We start from the raw sequence: 18,344 nt of genomic DNA, 5'->3' as shown, positions 1-18,344 counted from the left end.
GGTATTGTTTCTGTCAGTTGATGCCAGACACTCCCCGTGGCCGATTGTATTGCGTTGCACGGTCACTTTGACTTTGGCAGATGATTGGTAGAACTATGCAGAAGATGTTTATCAAAAATAGATTGAAAACGGTTGACCGGGGGTTGAAATATCTCATCGCACATATTGAAATGTCATGATAAGATAATGCCTAGATTCCTTACCGAATCGAACGAAATAGCATCAATTGGGTCGGTAAATAAAGTATCGAAATAATTTTGCTCTATTTCCAACATCGCATGAAGCAATAGCCTTCAATTAACATAACCTTGACCCGATGCGGTTAAATGTTTTTTTTTTGCAAAATGTGAACCGAATGAATGAACTGGGACCGGCGTTCAATTGTATGCCAAAAACCGTACCGATACCGATTTGACATTCCGACCTCTTTAACTCAATCAGCAAACCATAAACGGTACGCATGCCGGAAAGTGTGTTCCATTTGTTAGACGAAGTTTGTTTGTCCTTTCCATTTCAACCGTCGGGGGGCAAGAAACTTTCGTACAATCGAGTCGAAATTGAACATGGTCAGCATCTCCACGTGTGGCCATGTCCTTAAAAAAAAAAACACTAAACAACCTAAGGTAAATGATTATTTCTGTTTTGTCGCGAGAGAACAAGCAAAAGCTATGTTGAACGTTCAATTTATTTCTAGTATGTGCGTGTTCAATTGAATTAAAAAAAAACCCCCGGACCCACACAAACAATTCACCAAGAAAAACAAAATCTCCGAACACCATCCAATGTTTTCGGTATCATTCAAAAACTCACCCTGTGGAATGCGAGTTTGCCCCCCCCCCCCCCCCCCCCCCCCCCCCCCGGCCGGGTCTCGCCCCTCGGGGTGTAGAGCTAAATAAATTTTAATCAAACCGAAATAACCATCATTATGGGACGAAAAACGTACCAAACGGACGGAGCAGAATGAAACATCTAGCCAGAAGGTCAATTAGGGAGCTGCAAGGTGGCAAGTGGCTGGTGACGTGATAGCTTTTCTTTTTAATTTAGTTTTTGGAAGTTTTGTTTATCGAGTGAACAACATTTCACGATTTTTGGTTCGTGGGCTTGAACCAATAGATACGTGTAAAACCTTTCAAATTGATCATGCTAGGCGAGGACTCACATAATCAGACCGGGGATTTCGTAATTTCGAGTGATCATAATGTTTCGTTTCATTTTATTGAAAAAAAAAACCGGATAGGTGTAATAAAAAAAACGAGGGGATAAAAACAGCAATCCAACCGCGTGTTGCGTGTGTAAGGTGCAATAAAATTCAAATGTTTGCTATTTACGCACGGTCAGCAGAGATCAGGTGGTTGTTGTTGATGTTTCTTCTACGAGGGTAAGCGTATCTTAACGCAGAAACTACAGGTGAAGGAGAGAAAAAAAAAGCGAAACACAAGTAGCTCGCTCGCTATCGAGTTAGATCGACACAGGGTGATTGTTTTAGTGGCTTAATTCGACAACATGCCGTATATGCGCCGTACCCTTCTTCCGGATGTTTCACGCACAGGTCTTCGTTTTCCAGTTCGTTGATCGCTTGGGAGGCTAGCAAGTTGTTGCACCGACATTGACTGATTAATCAAAACCTCTCGCTCGCGCATTTTACCCTTTTTTATCAAGCTTCAACGGTCAGAGAAGTCCAACAAACAACTTCTAAAAGCTGAACCGAACCTAGGCACTTTGTGGTACAGTTTCTAAAGTCATTATACGGCGGTACGCTTGTGGTTCCCCATTCTGGCATGAAAGGCTATTACTGTTCGAACTGTATTTAATAAAGTAACCTTTTAAAAATGAATTATTTAACCATCATCCTTCGCGCATCAAGTACAACGGTGCGTACAAATCGCTACGTCAAGTTCCCTCCATGGACCGGTATTTTGTTTGCAAAATGAAGCAAAACGGAAAGCAACAACCGTTTGTGTGGCACACACAAAAAAAACGAACTAGCAACAGTGCAATAATGAAGAAACGTTTAACGTGGCATGCTTAACGCTGTCCCCCCATATCATTATGTGTGATTAATAAAATGCTGCTTTATTGTGTAAATAAAAACATGAGCAAAAAAAATACACAACAACAAGGAAAAGTTGCTTACGTTCAAGAATAGGTATGCAACCGAACTAAAAGGGCAAAGGGAAAATTAAATTCCCTTTCAGCACCCGGGTAACGAAGTGTTGAAGGACCATCATTTTTCGTTTTTGCTTTGTTTTTAATGTCATAATTTAATGCCCACTGCACGGCAATGCGCTTGATCAATCCGGAGAAGTTGTGCCTTTTTTATGTGTTGGTTTGCTTTTTTATAATTTTTTTTTGTTTTTTCTCGTTGTCATTTCATAGCGTTTTTCAGTTTAGTTTTATGATAGCTTCCAATTGAGTTTTTTTTTAATTATTGCTTGCTTATTATAGTTCGCTTTACGAGCTTTCGTAATTAATTAATACCAGTTTGGTTGTCAACAAACATTACGTACATAAACAAAACGTATTGAGGCTAAATATATCCATCGCAGGTTTGCTTATATTGACCAATTACTCTTCTAATTTGAAGCGGGTAAATAGCAGTGTTGATAAGGCTGCGACCTAACAACATGTACGGTTTGGAACAAAATCTCCACCGGACCCAAATCTTCTAAGTTTTTACAGCCAAGTCATTAAACATTTATCGAAGTTTCTGGTCTTTTAATAACTCTAGAGATCACCGATAAAGGATGAACGCTAAGAAAAAGATGAAGAAAAAGTTAAAAATGTGAAAAAACTAGTTTCATGCAAAATTATCAAACTTAGATCCATACCACGTACTTTTACTTACTTAGCCAAATTTCATTATTCAACAAAAAAATTCTTGTGAACTTTATTACACTGTTAAAACAAATGCTAAAAATTCACTCAAGGTACAAAAATAAATTTGTGTCAGTATTATTCATCGTTGTCGACTTTACGCGGCATAATGATGCGTACGACGGTGTTTTGGGTGAAGGGAGAAGCCTTTTAAGAATAAATTTAACTCCTAAACCTTCGTCTCTCGCCCTATACGCTTCAACCACTCCAGGCCAATTGATAATTGGTAGCTTTTTAACGAACTCTCGTTTATTCAACACTCATCACACACACACACATACTTGTGTGTACCAACACACATACACACACGTTTGCCTTTGGGATTCTGTTTCTTTGCCCACAAAATACGGAATCGGTGAACCGTTGTTCATCTACATAATTTTAATTCAGCCCTTCTCTTCCGTGTCAAACGCTGAATACGAAAGAAGGGGCGTCTCCAAATTCTGCCCAAGAGCCCGATGTTATTATTCCTATCTATTTGAATACTTTACTTACTTGCACTATAACTGTAAACCACACAAAAAAAAGCACGACCAACCTTAAGTTCCACATAAAATCTACGTGGAATTTTGTAATCTCGTAGCTTCTTTTTTGGCGTCTTGCACACACATACACACAATGTTGTACACGGACAACCTTTCTTCTCATACATTTTACGCTCTTCACAATCAGTATTATCGTGCCGGCGTAATATTGCCGACTCAAAAAACCGACTCAATTACCGAACATTTCTTTGCACGGAGGAGCGCACGACAGCATGTCGCGAGCTAACACTCCCATCCGGCTCCACCTTTCGCTTCATTGATACAGAGCGGCACACACGCACACACACACACAGCTTGAATGTTTCATTTTAATATAAAATTGCCCCAAATATTTTGCGAACCCCACAACGGAGCACCCCCGCCCAAATTTATGCGCCCTTTTTTTATTCTCTCCATGTTTGTGTGTGTTAAATTCGCGTTGTATTGAGACTATGAGAAGACAAGTTGTTGGTGTAGCTGTTGGGTCTGGGAATTTGGGTGCTTATTTATTTCTTTAATGCTGTGTGGCCTCCCGTCAGAAGTGACATATCGAAAACCCTCCACCACAATTACGGGGCTCTCGTATGCTTGCGAGTGCGCGTACATTTAATCCATCTGTGCCTTTTTATGGCCCATCGGCGAATCATGGCGTGATCCTTGTGCGTGTGTGTGTATGTGTGTGTTCGTGAAGGTTTAAAAATAAATACCAACAAGTGACGATCCATTCAGCAGCACAACATTCGAATTCATTGCACAATCAGCATCAGCGGAATGTGTTAACATGTGACGTTTTACTCTAATGATTTGTCCTGTCCCGCACGTCATCCATCTTGCGAGCGAGTGCGTGAATTTTGTTTTGTTTGGTTTTTGTTTTGACGCCTTCAGATTAGTTCGTTTTTTTGTTGTTGATGCTGCAGCTTCTATTCGCTCAACAGCATAAAAGAGAGGCTGCCATTGACTTCTCCAAAAATGTGCTACAAAGTCAAATGGTTGTAGTAGGGGGAAACAAAAACAAACCCCAAAGAGAAAAGGAATTGTGTTGTGTTTTGTGTGTGCGATGAGAGCAACAATAATAAAACTCTCTTTGCAAAAGAGCGGCCAAGAACGCAAGGTTGACGAATGTGAATAACACTAATGACCTTGATAAGCGAATCAATATTCTTTGCGTGGTTATGTTGTGCTCCGCGCTCTATTGCTTCCCGTATCCCGTCGGGTTTCAAACCATCGGCGGGGTACAGTGATCATGTTGGAAGTGTGCGGAAAAACAATCCCCGGCTTTCAGGCTTGTATCAAGTCGTTGATGAAGGGTTTCGATTTCGATTGCCTACCGTCAGGTATATGCGTCTTTGAACATTAAACATCGACATGGCAGCAATAATGGTTAGTACGAACACGAACAGGATAACGCAACGATGCGTCAGCAGAAAACGGCTGGAAGTGGCAACATACAGTACGGCACGGAATTGAGCGATGATGTATTGTTATGTTTTGACATTCAAAAAACGATTTAAAAAAAAAAAAACAAATATCATTAACTGATGATAAGTAGGTAGTAATTGATCAAAAGGAATTAGAAAAACTAAACATTTTTATTAATAAGTGAACAAGAGAATTTTACGCAATGCCTAAACAAGTTTTGAAAGATAAATTCATTCATAATTACCATAACTATTATAACTAATTACAGAATTATTATCTTTCAGAAGAAAAGTGAAGTAGAGTGAAAATGAAAGTCATCATTGTAAACGTAGAAGAAAAAAAACAAAACGATTACTGTTTTGATACATTAAGAGATAAGAAAAAAAAGATACCGAAATAATCATCATTATCTAGCAAATTTACGAATATAAATAACAACTTTAATTAGTTCAGTCGAATCAAAAGCAGGCAAATAAATGCTCGAAAACTATTTTTTAATTCAGCTTTGTTTACTTCAGTTTAGTGTTTTGGATTATTACTATTATCATTTTCTCTAGTTATTTTTAAAGTAAATTATAAATTTAAAAAAAATATCTTCTTCATTATTTTCACATAAACAAAACATTTAACAGTTTCAGATTAAAACATTTATTTCTTACATCCACCACTGTGTGGCTAAAGTGTGAATGTTTCTTTTTATTTGTTATTTCCATCACACATTTCCTGTTGCGGCTTGTAAATAAATACACACTCGCACATTTCCGCCGACTCGGACCGGCTTTGGCGAAATCGTTACGATGAACACGGGGACGCGCACGGTCGATGAAGGGGACCGGATGAAGAACATCATGCGAATTAGCACTGACCCGCACGCATCCACTGACCTCCACACGCACGATTGATTCCTAATGTATCAGTGTGATGTGTGTATGTGTTGCGTCCACCGTCCAGAGGAATTAGCCAAAATACAGTGGGCGCTCATTGTCATTGTTGTGGCGGGTTTTGGATTCGGACTTACGATCCCTACCGGAAACGAGATGATCCAAAATCAAAATGTACTTAACCGCACTGGGTTTGGTTGTTATGCAAGCGAAAAAAAAACGATCGGGAATTATTTTGCCATAAATGGATGCTTCGAAGAGGTTTAATCATACAACGTGACTGCTGATAAGTACTGTACGTGCGACACGACCATAGCCAACAGATGCCAACAAATCTGACCACATTAAACCCTACCCTGGTAGTTCGTAAACAATTGTTCATCCGTTACGCACCTCATGACGTTTGGTGCGATAAAGTAAATCAATATAATCAGCTTTGTGCCTGGGATTACTGCAACAAAGTTGTATACTATCTGGACTGATAGAAGCGATTTGCCATCTGTTTGCTGATTTGTGAAGGGTTTATAATGTTATTTACAAATAGACTTATTAGGCAAAATAGACTTAAATTTAAAAAAGGATATTTTCACATTTTTTTATAAAAGGCAAAGCAATTTTTTGAGCGAAATCGTAGGAAATTTTCATTTAAAAATAACTAATTATGTTATACCCTGTATGTGGTGGGATCAAAAGAGCATCATCTATTACGAGCTTCGTCCGAAATTACTTGGGAAGCGTTTAAAATCCATGGAAGGATAAATGTGGCTGCTTCGGTCAAACAGTGTCAAAGAATAAGAAATTATTTCATAGAAAAGTTTCAAATTTTAGCAGAAATCTTACTTGCACCCTTTTGATCGCCGTCCCCTTTAGATGCCATGAAAAGAATCCAACTCTATGTTACTAGTGTTCTAATGACTATATATTCATTTCCGGTTTATTTACCAATTTTACCTCCATCGTGTCCGTAATACAAATTGAATGACATTTGCCTATTAACTACACTCCTCAAACAGACCCTATTTAGTTGAGGTTACAAAAAAAACAGTCAGTTATGGCGTCAATACCCTACCGTTAACGTAATGAGTCATTCAGATTTACTGAGCGTAAGCGGTTAGGAACCGCATACCACTTACACGTTGATAAAATTATGAAGCAAAAAAAAAAAAAACAATTTCCACACATCTAAGCGGCGGGCAAAACCTTAAACGAAAGGTAAATTATCCCTCCAGCGACAACGACACGTGCCGCCGTAAGATCGGGCTTGGGTGAAACACAAGGCGTCTCCATTATAGAGCGGAACCGCTTGCTGCATGTGTTTCGAATTTGTGGATGCCGATTGGCCGTTGGCAAACAGGAAAACACTCTCTCCCAACCTTTCTCAATGTTCCCGTTCCCCACCCATCGCACCTTTGTGCGGGTAGCCTTGGGGCCGGATTATGATCCTAAAAATAATGTTCAAAGGGGAAGATAGGGAATCAACCATGGCGCGTGGTACGATACGCATATTCACGTAGCAAACACAACTCACTACGCCACTAGGGCACACTACGTCTTAGGTACCGCCAGCCAATTGAATGGTGGTTGAAATGTGCCGACGAAGGTTTCAACGGTAACCGGCAAAATTGCCGGCTGCTAGCTATGTTGCCTCGATAATAAACAAGGATTTCTTCACTTTACTTGCTGCAACCGCAAAAATGGGAAAACTGCGCCAACGGGGCCAGCAAGAGATAAATATTACTACCACAACGCAAAAAAGAAAGGGACAGGTGTATGTCGGACCTTTTTTGCTGGTGGTTTGCTTTTCCCTGCTGAACATATCAGTATCAGCTTTCAGCACACACGGAACGAAGCTTTTGGGTGGCATTCTTAAAACATAACCTCACACAGTTGGATAAATGGAGGTCAAAATTTTTAACGCGAAATATGTATTTATTTTTGCATTAAAAGGGGTTAAAGTAAACTATTCTTACATTTTTGAAAAAAAAATTACACAAAACAAAATTTAAAAAAAAACTAAAATATTTTTAAGTTTAAACATACACCGCTTTTTATATGAGAACCCAAATAATATAATCAAATAATAACTAAACTTATATCAAGTAAAAAAATGTTTCAAATAAAATCTTAACGTTGACGCCCAATGTTCCTTTAACTTCACATTCACCCGTTCTTGCGAAAGGCACACACGTCTTTGGAAAACAGAGATAGATTTAATGTTTGATCCTGTCACAGTATCGCCCCAAGCAGCCGGCTGCTTCGTGGGAATCTTTGATTACATACCGCCTCCTCCTCCTCCTCCCTTCCCATCCTCATCTCGCTCCCTATTTCGCACTTTCCCTTCGCTCTCCTCTGCCTCATATGCAGATTTTTGGGAAGGCTTCTGGAATGCGGTCCAGGAGAAGCAAAATCGAGAAGAAAATTGCTTTTCGACGTCCACCGACATGGTATGCTGCCAATGGCGCAGTATCACCCAGTTGTGCTTCATGCTGTGCTGAAGATACGCGTAGGGCGATCCTTTCTCGCGCCCATTCGGTTGTATCTTTCGCATGCTTCGGGGTTCGTTGTGGGTGTGGTGAGTGTGTGTGTGTATTTTATCGCTTACGCCTCAACACATTTTTGGCCGATCGGTTTACTCGGTGGATAGCATATTTTTTGTTTATTTGCCTCCTTCGTACATCACTGGACCTGCCTCACGCTCGATGCTTCCCCATCTCAATCCTTCCAAAAAAAAAATCCCCAAAAACCAAACTCTACAGCTTTTGCTCCTTGTTGACTTATGAGCTTTCGTTTGTTTACAGCATTACTCCTAACAGCCAATACACGGCTTACCGGTGTGCTCCGATGCGGACCAGCTTCTTGCTTGTAATGCTGGCACACGAACAAAAACACACACAGACTCGTAAACGTCTGTCAATAACGGCCCACGAGACAAACGCGCAGTTTCTTCGCAAAAGCTGAAGATAAATAAAGCTCGCGATATTTATTTTTGAAGTGTAACATGAAATGTGGCCCCCGAAAAGCTTTGCCGGTGTACAAAATGTCGCGTGCCGCCCAGACCCTTGGCGAACAATAATTCTTCTTTACGACACTTGCTCGTCAGGAACGGCATCGTACATGTAGTACCCGGCTTGTGTTTTGTAATCTATTTCACACAAATCAGTTCAATTGTGCTACACAACATTTTGTATCACTTTAGAGGCAATTGTACGCATGTTGGAATTGGGACGAGTTTGTGATGCACGGGGCGGGTGTACACGGCCTACTTGCTTGCGGAGATGTTTGTTTAGGTGGATGGTTGAAGAAGACGCGCCATTCCGTTTTCTCCGAATCTTGAAACATCTCGGCTAGATAAATAAATCTGGATGTCTCTTAAGGGTGGAATATCAAATGGAGTTTTTTTTCTTTATTGTCTTTAAATGACGTAAAAACAATGTATATTTCACAATATTATCAAACGACAGTTTTAGTCGCTATGAAGAAAAACAAACAAGAAATACTGTTGCGATTTTTTAAACAAAAACCAATATTCATTTGGGGTTCTTAATTTCTTCTGGTGTCAATAGGGAAGATCATGTCTGCCAAAAAACTGATACTTATCGGGACCAAACATCGTTCATCTTTAAACTTCATGCAACCTCCCTAGAGTGTTGTTTTTAATTTTCATAAATAAAGTCAAACACCGCCGGAAGTGGCGTATTGAACCTTTCCATTCACTTTCCTTCCTTTGTGCTTTGCGACAACCATATATTTTGATTAGAACCGCTCGATTTGCGATTGTACGGTTCCGATAAGGGGAAAAACCATTTTTGGGGCTCCGTACCGAATCGTCCAACGGTCACGACGCTAATCGAGATGGGACCGGAAGTGTTTTTGCGTATTTTTTTTTGTTCGAGTTCAGTGCCATACACTGAAACTGAAAGCAATGTTAAGGGGCGTAATCTGGTGGAAAAGAAAAATATGATCATAATGTTACTTCTCAACCACCTACATTGTACAGAAGAAGGACGAACGTGAAACCATCTCCATCTCACCGTAAAAGGGAAGCAAACAAGATTCCGTTCGATTTGCTCTGGTTCAATTTCGTTCGTCCACAGCGTTGGGATCCAAATCTATCGTTCAAAACAGCTGTTTAGAAGGTCATCAGCAAATGTGGAAATTACGCATTTCCTTTTGTTTTGTTTTGTACAGCAAGCGAACTTCAAATTTTATTAATAATTCCAGTGCACTTCATGCGTGTGGTCTTTCCGATATGCTGATGACCTCCATCAAAAGTCCATTAGCGCACAGTTGTTACGCCAACCCTTCAATGGTGTATCATCCGAGTTGGAAAATTGAAGTCATTAGGTCGAATATTCAGAAATGGACGCAAGGATTTACAACAACAACAAAAAAAAACTATAGATGTGATAATAACGCATTTGCTTATCAAACCGCAGTGACACGTGTTATGAAAACACAATTCAGCCATAGCTGCATCGTGCTTACATTGAGCCTGGTCAGAAGCAAAGTATTCGCAGGGTAGAAAAGCATTCACTTCCATTATCAGCAGTACATTCCATAAATAAATTATTTTCCTTGCTTTACAGGGGCAGGGTTGTCAAACATTGACAAAACATGAAAGGAAATTATAATATTAATTTTACATGAAAGAAATCTTAAAATTGGTTTTATGTAGGTAAATTATTATTACTTTTTTTGAATTAACGAAAATATTTATAAATAATATATATTAAACGTACAGTTTATAAAATGAATTTTGTTGTTTCTTTGATTATAGCAACTTTTTGTTGCATTCTACCTCGTAATTAGTTTACTTATTTATTATTTGTTATTTTTTCTTTGCTTAAGTGTTTTCTAATCATAAACTTGTTTGTTTTTTTACAGCAACAATATATACATATTATATGAAGAGTTTATGTAAGTAAAAAACTTGAACATTTTTTTATTTACAAAATAATTTATTTAAAAAAAAACAAACCAGTTTAACTGCTGTTGTTGGACATTTCTGCTCCAAAACGCTTCATGATGCACCAGAAAGGTTGATCTTTACCGCAATCATACCATGATCGCGCTCTTGCTCTCCTGCTTCCACTTCGTCTGTTTGCCAGCGATACAAAAGCGATTAACATATTTTCCAACACATACACGCAGGCACCGTCGCTTCGAAAAGGGGTCAAAGGCACGTAGAACGTTGTCTCTTGTTTGCGGAAAAATGCAGAAGTCACACACAGTCACCATTCCAACCGATCAGTTCACCAAGCGAACCTTTCACTTTTTGGTTGTTTGTTATGTTGTTTTGGTCGTTATTTTTTTGCAGAAACAATTTCCGTTCCACAGAGCTTCGTTGACGAAGCTTTAAAGCAGTTACCAAAGCTGGTTCTTTACGTTGCTCCAGAAGCAGCGAGAAATACCTTCCATCATTCATTTACAAAGGGGAAGGAATTTCTTAAAAACCGAAACCATTATCAGCAGGAATCAATCAAGTGCCGCTTAAGAGCAGTTACACATGGAAGGATGTCCTGGTTTCAGTAGGGGATGGTTTTGGTGGACCCTAAACAGCAAATAAGGGAAGCAACATAACGACGAACGACGGTAACGTGACACTCGACTGGCAAACGACTGCGCCAAAACATGCGGCACGATGGTCAATTTTTAATTCGTTTTTGTTTTCATTTGGTTTCGATCCTATGTCTCCCCTGTTTCTCTGCGATCCTTTTTTTTGTTGCATATTATTTTGCAAAAAAAAAACACTTTTGCAATGCGTACAAACCACTCTTTGAAGGTGTCTAGCGACGCTTGAGGAGCTTATTCGCTCATTTGTTTATGTATGGCGTCCCATCTGTCCGCCCAGCCTGAGAGACGACGGTTTTGTGTTTACCCTTCGAATGCACACGGGGTCACACTGCTAGACCGGCCCGAGAGAGGTCGAGCAAAAGAGTCGGCTTTGTTTTGGTTTATTTTTAAACCACCAGCAGTCGCCTTCGGGTGATCGCAACAGCAGTAAGCGACGAGCCAATAAATGATCTTTAAGCAGCAGGCCGAAGCACAAGGAATTAATCGTCAGCGTCGTTGGAGGCGGTACGTTTTAAACGGAATAATTCTCGCGTGTGTTTGTGTGTGTGTTTGCGAGCAGGAAAATTGCATACACAGATGTGCATGAGTTGTACAGACCGGCGTGGAATAAATTTTGTGCAAAGCAGGTATAAATCTACCCGAAAGCGCCATTCGACTTGTGAGACGCTGCACACGATCACGCAAAACGAAACATCGCAACCCGGCCATGTGCGGCTAGTCGCCACCCCGTTCTTCTATCAAAGTCGTTTTGGCAAAAGACGACCAACATACACACACACAGACACAACAATGCAACCCTTATTCCCTATTTCCCATCATCTGCCGGCAAGCGTCAGAGGAGAAAATAAAACAAAACCACCAAACCGAAATGCGGAAAAAGGCTGAAAACTGCCAAGGTTAAGGGACTTACCGTCTTTCCCGCCGTGCACATAAAACTGGTTTCGTTCGATTTTTCCTCCCTGGTTTTTTGATTTTTTTTTTTTTACTCCCCACTCATGCAGGGTGCCCCTTTCGTTTCGGAAGGGTTTAAGCGGGGGGAGCAAAACAGGCAGTTTTTGTTTTACTTTTTCAATCGTTTCAAGCTTCTTATACGGTCGATAGGATTAAACTTATGTTGCTTTATTGTGCACCGTTTGGCGGCGGTGCTCGATAGCAAAGATGAAGTACGAACGATTTGCACGAGATTTATAAAAGTGACTTTATTTTGTCAATAGGAATACACAGACACGGAGCACATTCACGCACACACCTGGGATACAAACAGTTTAATCCTTGCTTCTTGCAGACCATTGCCTTATGGTTGTTGTAATAGTAGGATTGTTGTAACACGAAAGGATAAATTGAGCGCACATTACCATAGTAACGGTTTCGTCAATATGGATCACCTTTTAAGAACGTTTACACTATGTTGGATTTATTTTAATATTTTCTATAGGTATTTAGAGGAGAAAAAAAAATAAATTTTATAAAACTGTAAACAATATATATTTCGTTAAAAAGCACATTCACTGTTGTGTAATTTAAAGGTAATTTTTTTTACGTATAATGAAGACACTATTACAGTAGAAACCCATCTTTTCCACACACGAAAACGCTTTGACACTTTACGAAAGTGGCAGCTTGCACATGCACACTATAAACTCATGCGGAACTTCCCTATCTGGCATGGGAACCGACATTTTTCCGACCCTTTTTTTTTATTTGCTTTTTTCACCAATGCTTTTTTTGCGCAAATCTACTACGATCTGCATCGGTATGGTTTCTTTCTCCATTCATCCAAGCAACACAACCGAAGAAAGCAGATGAAACAAAACACGCAACACACTCACACACTTGTGCACTTACACCTACGGATGCCCTTAATTGTATTCACTTCCGCAATGGAAAAAACGGCGCCCTGCCCTTACTCAACATTTCCCAGTGAAAGGTAGCGCTTCGTTCCGTAAAATCGAGCTGGTGGCTCCCCCGTCAAAACAAACATGGGAAATGTATATTTAAACCCCCTCGGTTTGTTTGTTTGATCGCGGACGCTCCCGTTTTCCTTCCTTTTTTTTCTTGGAGAGTGTTAGGAAAAGTGAGATGTTGAAGTTGGGAGGGCAAAATGCAACTGAAAAAAAAACTGAACACAACCGTAAAAGAACACTTTCGATTTTATCGCAACACACGCACACACCAGTTTTTTCTACTACGAGAATTGCGACGAGTTTTGTTTTGCGTATGTGATTGAAATAGAAATTAAATACACATCTCCGCGACGAACGGCTAAAGCCTCAGATGTGCTGCATCAGACTGATGGAATGCACTTTGCATCCTCTTGAAAGCAATACATCGTCACCACAACTTTACACATACCTACGCACGCACACACTCAATTCACTGTAAAGATCTCTTTCGGATCGTACGCGCTTTTGCTCACTGCTCACAAAGATCGGTTTTTTGTTGCTTGCAAACAGCATCATCTCAGTTCACTGTGCATTGAACGAACCGCAACAACAACAACAACAACAGCATCGTTTATCACCGCTCCCACCTTTTTGGACTGCTTTGCCTCGACCGTCAAGTTGCCATTTAATTTGTTTACCATGCGTCTCCTTCGTCCATCTTTGCCCCGGCACTGACTGTGCGTTTTTGGGCCGTGTCTCATGCGATTAGCAATAAATATCTTCCTTTATCCCATCGCTGCTGCTGCTGCTGCTGCCTGCTGTCTTATTCGTCGGGGTATGATAATTCTGGCGAGAAGTAAAATCGCACTTTCGTTAGTTTGCAAAACATCAACATCTGGTTCGAGGGGCGCGCGCGAAACATAGCCAACAAGACACACGTACATACACACGTACAGCTCACAAACACACACACACAGTTGGCGGGAATTGCGTCGTTTGCGTTGTTGTGTTGTTGTACAACACGGTAGAATCAAACGGCTGCCACAACTCAAAAGTGATAAATTAAATTCGTACCACTAATCCGACATCACACACTCCCTAGAAGTACATCGCTTGTACTGGCTGCAGCGATAATGCGAAGATGGAACCTACACTTTCGCCTTTTTGGGGAGATGAGTTGCGGGATTGAAGATGAGCTAAGATGAGAACTCTTCAAATGTTGAATGTAAGGCTAAAAGAACATCATATTTAACACTTCTTTTGAACAACATTTTTACCCTGTAAAATGCACATCAAACTTTCATCGCGTACTTTCCAATAAATCTTCACAATATTATCATTCTACTTCACACAACATATTAATGAAACTTCGAATAAACCCACCACTTCATCATTAATTTATACGAGTACACTGTACTTTTGAATGTTTTCGCGCGCAGTAGTAGAAACACACACCCGACGTCGTTGAGAGCTAAGTTGTTTTTAAATGTAAATACAGAGCACGACCACCGTTCAAGCGAGAGAGAGCAAACGAAGACTCGAGTAGCGTTCGAGTAGCGTACGAGCAAACGTGTATGTGTGCGGTGCGAATAAGCAAGGTTAGACAATGGCGGACAGGGATGACTGCTTGGGGGTTGGGTTTATTTTGACAGCTAAGGGAAAATTCTACTAATGGTAAATGCATTTCTTTTAATTTTAATAATTTCTTCACTATTAAATACATCTTGGAATCGAATCGCTCCCGTTTGTAATTCTGCTTTCGGAAGGGTTTGTAACTGATGTCCTCAACTTGTGATGGAGGCGTTTTGCATTTTGCCCAACTTGGACGAAGTTTGGGCTGCAGATTAAATGTACGCCGGATTAAAACTTAGCTTTGACGGATTCATTCTCGTAGAGGCCAGAATAGCATTGGCAATGACGAATTGTGGGTTTACGATTTCAAAGAGAGACTTTGCTAAAACAGTTAGCGATTTGAAAATATTCGATTGGTAAGCGTACATATTGCAAATTCTTCACAGTGAGACTAACATTACGTGCATTTTTTCGTTTAGAATTCCTACGACTAAACTAATCCCTAGAAGTGGCAAACAGGAGTTGAGCCATTTTTTTCAGCCATATTACATGTTTTGGTGGTTTCAAACATCGTTCAGACGCTGTTAAAATGTTTTGTGAGACAATTAAAATTGAAGGTTCTCTATTACTTTTTCATGCGCCTTTGTAATAGCTTTTCGTTCGTGTTCTACTGCTGCTGTGGCCTAAACCAAATACAGTAGGACAGTTTCGTCGGCTACAGCTTCAGGACCTCTTAAAGGACTTAGATTAATTGTAGCGAAGTGAAACAGATTAAAATTTTGTCGTGCAAAAAAAATACTTCGTATATACGTTTACCTTACTGTACACTCTCTTAATTCTTCAGATTAAATTTATATTTATGATCGCTGATCATCCAATTGATCTTGACCTGGTTGAGGTGCAATGAGACCTGTTCTATCAATGCACAATCCGCGTTCAAAGCGTACATTCTCTCTCTCTCTCTCTCTCTCTCTCTCTCTCTCTCTCTCTCTCTCTCTCTCTCTCTCTCTCTCTCTCTCTATCTATCTCTCTCTCTCTCTATCTCTCTCTCTCTCTCTCTCTTCTTGGTTTAATGACCTTACAGGTCATGCCGACCATTTCTGGCGTACTAGACCTATTTTTACCACGCAGCCAGGGAGTCAGTCCTTGCTACGGGATAGCAGTCCGGATGGGACATGATATCCGGTCCTGTCGTGTGGAAACTGCCGCCATTTATCACATACACCACCGGGCTGACCCTGTGTACATTATTTTGCTAAATTTGTTATATCACATTAGATGTTATGTTTAATAAATACTTCAATTGCATTTCCACTATTTAAAACTTTAAATTAAGAAACTTATTTATAGAATTACCGAATAGTGTTATCTAAGGAAGGTGTTTCTATAAAAATACCAATTACAATCTTATTTCTTACTTTACTTTTTTATTTTTCTTATATTTGCGATTTATATGACACACGATCGTATACAATTACCAGTTTTATATCGTTTGTCTGTTCAATCAAATGAACAGGCTAGTTGTACACATTATGACCTAGAGTCACACTACGACCTAGAATTGAACAGCAAACAATTGACACAAAGCTGTGTCTTGTACGTAGCTATGAAGGATAGTGTTTTATTTATTGGTAAATATTTGTCATTCACAAAACGAATTGAGATGAATTGGAAGGCCAGCAAAGTAATCATGTCGAAATGTATATCGAATCGAACTACTGCGAGGTGTTGAACTTGAGGCTTGAAGTCAACTATGAATATCCAAAAGACCATGTTTCATCCCTGTATCTAACAGAGCTCATTAGCTTATCGACCTGTACCGTGACAATCTTCGGTGGATCATTTTCGCAACAGCTTATCCTTAGCACGTTTCGCATCGAAGCAGATTAATTTGACAAATGAAATACACTCAAACCGGTTCCGGGCAACATTGATCGAGGGATACACGATCGCAGAAGAGTAGGATAGTACGATCCACCAGCGCACCTTTTTGGTGCATAAAATGTTTACCCCGTTTTAGACACTTTCGTTATTCATCGTCACACCAAAAACTCGCAAAACATACCTCACCACACCGGGGAAGAACATTTACCCTCTCCACTCTGTAACGGCAGTAGGAAAACATAAATTAGCGATCACCACCATCGGCGCTGGTGGTGTGCATAATGATAGTTTTGTTTTCCTCTGTAAGCTTTCAATATGTTTTGGTATTTATGCAAATTTTACCACGATTTTGCTCGTGGTTTGAAAATGGGCGAATCGGTTTTTGGTGGAATTGAATTAATGCGTCCTCGATCACGACCTTCCTGTGCGGTGAGAAAGTTGTGAATGAAAACCCCGTACGATGAAACGAGTTACAAAAGCTGAAAATCTAGAACTTTGACCTATTCCTTTTATTGGTTCGTTCGTTGACTGGGGTTTGTTTGATATTTTGTTGTTTTAGACGCTCATAATCCTTGTTTTGGTTTGTTTTTGAGAAATTGGAGTAATAACAAATCGCTAATAGTAATGATAAGAGCGCGAAAAGATTGAAAGCTTCAAACGACGAGCAATCTGAAGATGAAGATCAGTACGAGAGTGATAACCTGTGAAGTCATTTGCTTACGATCATTCATAAGTTGCGATCTCAGCGAGAACGTTTCTGAATTGAAATTCGTTCGCACGTGCTTACGACGATCTCTGCCGTACGATCGTCCCTGTGAGCGCCGAAAAGGTCATAAAGTTGTCACAAAAAATCCCACCATCCCACCAGGAAAAGTAGAACAACAATCATTCCATCATACGTTAAGCCGGTTTAGGCATGAGAACTGGTTTTAGTTCATTTTTATTTTTATTAAATCATCCAATTTCAACGTAGGAACTGGAAAGGAGCTGGAACTCACAACCAACTGTAAACTTACTTTCATATCCCATTTGGAAAGGCGTTATTTAATGCGCAAAAAAACAAACAAACCCTGTCAATTGGTGAGAATAATAAATTCGCATCACCCTCTTCTTCATAAGGGTCGGCGATTTTGGCGGCGGTGAGCAAGATAATTGATCCAATTTTATTTTTAATTTTCTGTTTGGTACGGTGCTTGACAAACTACAACCGAGTGACAAAAGTTGAACGATTTTGGGTTGGGTTTTAAATGATCAACTTTCACCATCTGAACACTTTCAACGTTCTGTCTTACCGTTGATGTTGTGCTGGTTGCTGCACTGTCGGGTGCAATGACTGCACCACGCTTTATTGAGACATAAACTTTTTGTTTCCCTTCTATGGATGTTAGTTTAGAGGAGAAGTTATTACCTAAAGGAAGTTGAACTTTAATTGCACAGTATGCAAATTATGCTATTTATCCACATCAGTATAAGAAGCGACAGCGTTGTATGGCTCGTAAAAGAGTGCAAATTGATATGTTGCGTGTTATGAAAAACGTAAAATTTTTTAATGAAGTTCTAGTACAGAACCATGTTACCAAACAGGTATAAAAAATTGTTTCCTTAAAAACATACAAGATTTCGTACAAACTTTCCCTCAAAATAAATAAATAAATTTCAAATGCCGTCTCTGCAAGAGTACATTAAAACTGCTACCACCTTCGCGGTAATCACAGTTATAAAGTAAAATACAA

General features: G+C 39.8%; 1 protein-coding gene across 6 annotated transcripts in view; it reads right to left on the bottom strand.

The window, feature by feature from the left end:
- The window catches only part of LOC125763899 (uncharacterized), a 337,203-nt gene that overhangs the window by 35,383 nt on the left and 283,476 nt on the right, over positions 1 to 18,344 (bottom strand). The window contains exons 1-3 of one of the 6 annotated variants that reach the window (XM_049427582.1): positions 14,433 to 14,697; positions 14,230 to 14,365; positions 12,183 to 12,701 (exon numbers count right to left, since the gene is read on the bottom strand). The exons of 1 other annotated variant lie outside the window; for it this stretch is intronic. The gene's annotated coding sequence lies outside the window, so the exon portion shown is untranslated. 4 more of the 6 variants (XM_049427583.1, XM_049427581.1, XM_049427584.1 and 1 more) reach the window with 4 other exon arrangements.

The sequence above is a fragment of the Anopheles funestus genome, chromosome 2RL (genome assembly GCF_943734845.2).
Source record: "Anopheles funestus chromosome 2RL, idAnoFuneDA-416_04, whole genome shotgun sequence".
NCBI classification, from domain to species: Eukaryota; Metazoa; Arthropoda; class Insecta; order Diptera; family Culicidae; genus Anopheles; species Anopheles funestus.
Note: the sequence above shows the minus strand (reverse complement) of the source record. Positions and strands in the feature narration are given on the sequence as shown.